Source organism: Anastrepha obliqua, chromosome 1 (assembly GCF_027943255.1).
Source record: "Anastrepha obliqua isolate idAnaObli1 chromosome 1, idAnaObli1_1.0, whole genome shotgun sequence".
NCBI lineage: Eukaryota > Metazoa > Arthropoda > Insecta > Diptera > Tephritidae > Anastrepha > Anastrepha obliqua.
The window spans coordinates 76465321-76474118 of record NC_072892.1 but is presented as its reverse complement, the minus strand read 5'-3'; positions in this window follow the sequence as shown (position 1 = coordinate 76474118).

Sequence of the window (8798 nt, the reverse complement as noted above, 5' to 3'; positions counted from 1 at the left end):
AAGTGATTTTGTTTTGGTATCATATACTTCTAGCTTTGCAAAAATGTCTGATTTTGTGCAGAATAATCGTTATTTGCGGGAAGTGTTGATTTTCCTATTTCATTCGAAAGAAACGGCGGCTGAAGCGCATGGGGAGGTACAAAAAGTTTATTGAGATGCTGCTTTAAGTAAAACAACGGGCCGAGATTGGTTCCGTCGCTTCAAAGACGACGATTTTAATGTTGACGACCGTCCGCGTGAAGGAGGGCCAAAAACCTTCGAAGACGCTGAATTGGAGGCATTACTCAATGAGGATCCGTGGCAAACGCAAAAAAAACTTGCTTCAGTATTAGGAGTTACCCGCCAATCCATTTCCAAGCGATTGCTTGCTTTGGGAATGATTCAGAAACAGGTGACTTGGGTTCCTTATGAGTTAAAACCAAGGGATGTTGAACGTCGTTTTTTCGCCTGTGAACAACTGCTCCAGCGGCAAAAAAGGAAGGGTCTTCTTCATCGCATCGTGCCGGGTGCTGAAAAATGGATTCATTACAGCAATCCACAGAAAAGAAAGTCATGGTGACTGCCCGGTCATGCTTCTACGTCGTCGCCTCTGCTGAATATTCACGCTGCGAAGGTTATGCCATCTCTTTGGTGGGACCAAGTTCGTGTTATTTATTATGAACTGTTAAAACCAAGCAAAACTATCACTTGGGATAGGTATCGACTTCAATTGATGCGATTGAGGCGAGCACTGCGCGAGAAGCGGCCGCAATATCCGGAGAGGCATGAAAAAGTGATTCTACAGCATAACAACGTTCGGCCTCACGTTGCCAAACCTGTTAAGATCTACCTGGAAACACTGCAATGGGAAACACTACCCCAACCGCCATATTCTCCAGATATTGCGCCTTCCGATTATCACCTGTTTCGATCGATGGCACATGGTCTAGCTGACTAGCAGTTTCATTCATATGAAGATATCAAAAAATGGCATGATCCGTGGATAGCCTCAAAAAATTAACAGTTTTACCGCGACGGTATACGAGATCTACCAGAAAGATGGGAAAAAGTAGTAGCCAGCGGTGGGCAATACTTTCAATGATTCACTTGCAACCATTGTTTCAGATTAAAGTTGTATTTTCATCAAAAAACAGCGAGGACTTAGTTGCGCACCTAATACTTCAATTGAGAGATGCCATTAATCTTTTAGAAATGGGTAAGTAAGAAAAATTCTAGGCTGTTAAATATATAACTTAAATTTGGAATTAAATACTTTAGATTCAACAGATCAGCAGTCGACTCTGGTATTTGACTCCAATTACTGAATTCGCAAAGCTTCTAACGTAAATTCGAAATTCGTAGTTTCATCATTGAATCCATTCGTAATGTCTAAGCGTAGAGATTTTCTGTGATAATCAATAATTATACGAATATCGTAGAGTAATTTTTAGGTTAATTTAAATGCTGCAAAAAAGCAGAATTGTCCAATTGTTATAATTCTATTGAATGCCATTAATATTGAGTTTATCAAGAGTATTTTATCAATTGTCGAGTGTTTTGCTTTCAGCGTAATGCCTCATACAAATTTAGTTAGTCTTTGCATTAAATGCTTTTAACCTCCGGTAGAATTTTATGCCTTTTGCAACAATTCCACATTCATTGGAAAAGCAAAGAAACTGCACTGAACTTTTATTGTCATTGCCTCAATTCAACGGTGCGCATCACATTTTAATAACTTTATAGCAATAAGCATAGCAATCAGAAATTATTAAACAGAATGTTCAATTGAAATTCATATATACCTATACACTGGGCTGTCTGTAAATAAAAACAAAAACAAAACACTTGCGTCATCATTCGCCCAAATTCACTGAGAGCCGGTTAGCAATTCATAATTCAATAAGTATTTCTAACGGAAAACGTTAAGAAAGTGTGAAATCTTTAAAATTTATATTTGCATTTGCAAAAGTAGTAAATTTAATAGAATTTAGTGTATAGGTCCTCTATGCCCATATAAAATTCTCTACCTGAATGCAATTAAATGCTAAATATTTTTAAGAATCTAAATGGTGTTATCTAATTAGCTTCGCAAATTGATGTGTTTATTTCCTAAATTTTTCTAAAATAGATAACTATTGACATTGTTCCCTCATTCCGGCAGAAAATTCATTCGAATGTGCCTTAGCATTCTTCCTTTTTTTGCCTTCGCGATACCTACTTTTTCCCCAAACGCCATTTTCCGACTTCGAAGTTCGTTAGTAATAAATAACAGATAGAAGAAAAAAATTCGCTCGGAATTTATATTCATGATAAGAGGAAATAAAAAAAAATGTTGCGGGAAGTTTCTATTCAGAATCGACCGGATTATGTTTTTTATAGCAAAGATTGATTAATTAAAATATCTAGTTAACTTTTTCAATGCTGCTAATAAATGCTACATATAGTTCCGCTTTAGAAAAAAACGTTTTAAGGTATTACAAAAATAACAAATATCTCAATACGAAGTTCCGGAAGAGTAATTTAGAAATTTAAAAGAACTTTCTTAATTAAATGTATGTTATTATTTCTTTAAAATAATACAGAATATCAGTACACTTCATATTTTACACTTAACCAAAATAGAAAAGAAAAACCGTTACTCTCAATACGTTTGTATTCTATGTATTCTATGTATATATGTAAATACAAATGCCGTCTAACTGTAAGTAATTCTCCGTAAATAACTACTTAATAGGTGCCCCTAAACATGACAATGATGACTGATTTATCGATAGAAGTCCAATTCCATAGAAACATGCATACATACAGTTTGTCTTATAAATCTTTTCATATGAAAATATTTGACAAAGGAACATTTTTGTAGGGGATTTCGAAAGTAATGCTCATATTTATTTATGTTTTGTTTTATAACACAACAAAATTATTTATTAATGTGCTATTTGTGGAAAACAGAAATATTTACTTAAAGTGATTTAGGAAAAAACCAATTGGAAAAAGGTGTTATATTCGGCACTGTCTAAAAACTCTTTTCGCATTTAGGCAAAATAAAATATCAAATAAATGTACATGACTATTTTTATGTTAATATTTAGTGCGGCCGCCTGCATCATCTATTACCGATTGTAACCTCCTGGGCATTGGTAAAATTAGTTTTTTTTAGTCATATTCTTATGAAATCTTTTCCCATTTCTCTTTGATGCACCGTATCAAGTAGTTTTGGTTTGTAGGACATCTTGTTGACGCTTTATTTTTCAAATACAGCCAACCATTTTCAATTGCGTTGATATCTGGGCTTTGGACAGAAATATATCGCACTTTTGAGCAATCACATATATAGAAACCAAGACCTGAAAATTGTTAAGTAAAATGTCTAAATAGATTTCTTTTGCCATGTTGCCAACATTTTGCTACAAATACAATACAACCCCATATAATCACACTTAGCTTCCCAAATTTTACTGTGGAAATAATGTCCATGTTATGTAGGGCTCCTAATGGTTCTCTCCAAACTCTGTTGGGTCATGGTGGTTATTTAGTATTATTTTGTATCGTCACAACAACAAAAAAATCATCCCAATATTCCACTGAGTGCGAAACGTGAATTTAAGGAAATTAAATTAGTTTGTCAACGTTAGCTTACTATTACTGTTTTCTTGTATCTTGATGAAAATTTGAGTTTTAGGATAACTTTTTGGACTGTTTCGTGATCTACTTTCACACCCTGGTGGTCTGCCAAATATACGGTTAACATGCCCCTTGATTGAGCTTTTTTGGTCTGCTACTAAAGTGTTTTAACTATAACCGATTTTCGTTTACTACACGATTTATAATGTTTGACACTGCCCTTGAATTAATAGAAAACATTTCCGCCATTTGTTTTGCTGTTGCCTTTTTGGTAATATAATAAGCCAATTGTATACTATTTTCACTCACACGATAACCCAGCATTATTGCAAAGACGTTTTCTTATTTATATTTACAATGAACATCACGAATCACTTTTGCCACCTGGCTCATCTGTACAAGTGCAGCAGCTACTAAAAATATACAAAAAAAACTATAATTATGTTTCTGGTGTTTGTTTATGTTTCATCGAGTTGTACAACAATTTTGAGACACCGCAAAATGTGACACATTTGGCTTGTCGTTTTTGTTTTTGCATATTGCGTGTTCAAATAACTATTTTTATATACATGATCAAATAGAAGGCTTTAGCAAAGTTTTATGCTACAAAAAAAGGAATCAAGTATACTAAGGAAATAGTGATACTATTCAATTTTAAATTGGGAAAAGAATTGTGAGGCAAACTGTATGTGCATATTTGTATGTACTTTCACTCGTGCATACATATGTACGAGTATATGAATTTACCTATGCATACAGTTGTGAATGTAAAAGTTTTTCACTCGACGAGATACATATGTATGTATATGCATGCACTGGTGGGTTTACAGGGGGGTTTGGAGGCTAAATTTATCCTGTGTCAAAGGAATTTGGAAAAAATCTGGAACCAAAAATAACAGTTATCTCTAATTTATTGTACAAATCGAAAAAATTACCCGAATTCGGAAATCTAACGAATAAGTTATTTCATAACAGTTATCAGATGGAAATATTTTTTCCGTTGCCGATAGGAGTTTTTTCTAAACATTTATTCTTTATGCTGTCTGATAACTAATATGCAGGAGAAATATTTTTTTATTGCCATTCTATCTCTATATCTAATATATAATAAGTACAGTTTGTGTAACAAAAACGTGACCAGGAAAATTCAACGTTAAAGTTCCGTTATAAAAAAATGTAAATGTTGCAAAGACGTCTATCCTTTTCGCAATACGCGTGGAAATTTAGAAAGCGGCCGTTGTTTAACATTCAGTTGAGGTTAAGGTTCATGTTGGGACTTCTCCGAAAAAGTATTTGACCGTTTATTTGTGTTTACCGCAAATTTGAATGCAGTTTTGATGAATAAAATTTACCAAAAAACATTTCTCCCGCTAGCTGCGAAGGTACATATTTGGAAGAACTAACCAACCTTGGATTTTACAACAGATCAATGATTCTAAGTATCAAAGCCGAAGGTGAATAGAGAGGAAACAGCAAAGTTGGATTGATATGTTGTTTTGACCTGCACAGTTGCCTGATGCCAACCCTATTGAAAATGCTTGGGCAATATGTAAGCAAAAATTAGAAGGAAAACAAATATGGATGCTCACACAGTTATCAAGGCAAATTCGGCTGATTTGAAAACCAAAGTATGACACGACGATAAGCAGCCATTATAGCTAATGGTGGTGACTATAAATTTTATTGAATATATGTATAAGTATATATAAATTATATAAATAATTGGCGCTTACACTCTTTTTGGGTGTTTAGCCGAGCTCCTCCTCCTATTTGTAGTGTGCGCTTGATTTTGATCCACAAATGGAGGAAGGGGTTACACACTTAGAAGGCCGAAAAAAGCGAATTTTCCAGAATTTTTTCTGAGAAAACTTCAATTTATTGATCTAGAATTTGTACACATATTATGTTAACTTTTAAATGTATTTTAAGACTTAGTATTAGTAAAAATATATATTTGGAAAGGAGCTACAGCTGATCCTCGGGAGCTCGTCTCAAAAAAGACGTTTTGCGGTGATCACTATACGTCTGAAGTTGATCCTCTGAAATTAAAAAACCAAACAGATTTCGTTAAAGTAATGTCAAATCTAGTGGTTAATCGAAGGAGTAAGCAAAATAAGTTTTTTTGACAAAATGGCGGTTTCTAAAAACAAAAATTGGTTTTTGACCAAAATTTCAGCCTTAAATTGTTTGTAAAAAAATGTATCGATGAGACAAAATCTTCGATTAATTACTAAAATTATATAAATATATAATATTTAAGAAGCTCCTTTTAAAATTTGACACTAATCGGTTTAGCCGTTTTCGAGTAATGTTGAAAACACCATTTTGAGAAAAACGCGTTTAAAGTTTGGAAAGCACTTTACATAGGATATCATTTTTTTTTAATATAACTTATATGGAGTTGTCTATTCCAGGATCATATAACATACCCCCCGTCTCTTCGGCAGTTTTTAATAAATTGATCTGATGTTGTCTGCGGGCCATTTTTCCATCTCGGATGCTCTTACGCTCTCTGAGATCGGAAATGTTCACTCCCTGCTCATTTTCGTTTTCGGCATATGAATGCGCAATGGGTTCAAATGTAATTCTTATTGCCTTCATATAATACAATAGTGATGCCATTCCTTCATTAAATATGCCGGCAGCTATGTATGCAGCGATTTCTACAGTTTTCGAACCGGCCGGAATGACTTTGGGAGAGATTTTCCAAATCATTTGATTGTAGCTCTCGTTGTGGTTTTAATTAAACCCACCTACACATCTTTCTGTGGTCCAGATAGCATCATACATTTTTTCAACGGGTACACAATTTCTCCTTGTTTCTAAGTCATAATAAACTGTCAACTTATCGATCATCTTTCTAGTAAGTTTGCCTTTTCCATCGATATTTTTTTTTTGTATTTTTTCCCCTTTTTTGTTTTCAACTGTTTCAACATTTTTTTTTTCACAATCTCGGAGTCGCGTGCCCATTCGTTTCTGTACATCCTTTTTTCACAACTTCTTGATCACCGTAAGGTGCATCATTTAAAATTCCCGAGTGCGTTTTGGAGTCACCGTCTCTGATATAATTTTTGTACATGACTCCAAGTTTTTCCAATAAACGTTGGAACATTTCGACGACTAACATCCAATTTCCCAGAAGAACCAGAATGGTTTGCAATGCAAGTATTTTTATGTTCTGCATACCATTCATTATATTCTTCGGTATCGAGTTTCTTCCTCCATGTTTCACACTGTTTGCAGTAGGCACTTTTTACAATAATATCAATAATTTTACCAGAATAGTACCCGATCAATGATGTGACACCGTACAAGGAAGTAAACCCTCGATTTTTCTATGTGCCATCGCCAGATACAGTTAATTCTGTCGAATGTTCATCACCTTGATGTTTTTCGGTCGCTGGTTTTACACTGGAGTGAATATTATTAATTATTAAATCGTAAGTGGCCTGAGATATAAAAGCTCGCAGGTCCATTAATCCACAAAATCCGCGACAAAAGGACTAGAATTTATGTTATGATCTGCACACTTATTCACACTGCAAAACAATTCAGAACCAGTTTAAAACTTAACGTTTCCGTCAAAGATCTTACATTTCACATATTCAGAAACACTGTTATAAAATTTAAAATGCGACACTCAACAGACGGATCACACGGAACTGTTCTCTTTTCTTTAAATTAAAAACATGTTTGCGCTTTTTTGTTCTCGACTTATGTACGTATGTTAAGATATTTTCTCATATCTCTAAAAGACTTCATTTTCATTTAAATTTTACCGGTCATGCTTTTAACGGGTGATTTTTTAACTATTATCTTTTTAAACAGTTGGTTTAAACAGCTGACGCACGTTTCGTGTTTTGTTTCACTGTCAAACAGATTCAGTTTGGTCTATAATTTAACCATGAATCGTCTTACAAACGAACAACGCTTGCAAATCATTGAATTTTATTATAAAAATGCCTGTTCTGTTAAGAAAGTTTATCGCGCGCTTCTTCTTCGAAAAATTGTGTTCAGCGACGAAGCTCATTTTTGGATCAATGGGTACGCAAATAAGCAGAATTGTCGATTTTGGAGTGAAGATCTGTCAGAAGAATTGCAAGAACTACCAATGTATCCAGAAAAGGTCACGGTTTGGTGCGGTTTATGGGCTGGAGGTATCATTGGACCGTACTTCTTCAAAGTTCTTCTTCACGTTCGGGACCTGTCAATTGGCCGCCCAGATCGTGCGATAAAACGCCTTTAGATTATTTTTTGTAGGGCTATGTTAAAGCTCATGTCTATTCAGACAAGCCTGCTTCAATTAACGCATTGGAAGACATCATTAAAGCCATCAATAAAGCATTTATATGGGAGATACCGGCCGAAACATTGGAAAGATCATGTCAAAATTAGACTAAGCGGATGGACCATTTGAAGCGCAGTCGCGGTCAACATTTACATGAAATAATCTTGAAATATTAAAATATATAGACTGTACTATCGATTTAAATAAAAATTTCGTGCACCACCTATCGAAACTGTATTTATTTCCGGCGTCAACTGCATTATACTGCACGATAAGACGTGGTGAAAATTTTGTTTTCATATATCAATAAATACACCGTGCCAAGTGTATTAGGATAATAAATTAAATTTAAACAAATCCAATTTGGCACTAGCAGCTAAGGACTAATACATTGTTTTGAATTGCAATATTGCAAAACGGGTTGTTCAAAAATATGGGAATTTACTTCTATGCTGAAAACAATAAATAAACAATATTAAATTTCATCATATTGTCAACAGACTGGGATGCCTATGAGATGGCAGTAGTAACATTGCCGGAAGTATTAAAGCTCGAACACACTCAGAATTCCAAATAACATTTTGGCATATTGACGCTTCAATTTTACCAATGGTACGTCGAATAATCTTCTTTCTAATCCTAAATCAAAATCCCAAAAAATCAGGTTTTCTCAATTTCAAACGAGCACCCAATATATTTTATATTACGATTGGAAACACTTTTGGAAAGTTCAAATTATTTTAGTAAAACGAAATAGCATAAAAAAGGTTCTTTTGACTCAAACTATTACTGGCCACATTCATTTGTCAATACTTGACGTAGCGTTTTAAAAAATGTCCTGATTCTAAGAAATTAACCTTGTTATTATGACGTAGTTTCTAAAAATATGGTTAATAGAAGTAGGAAA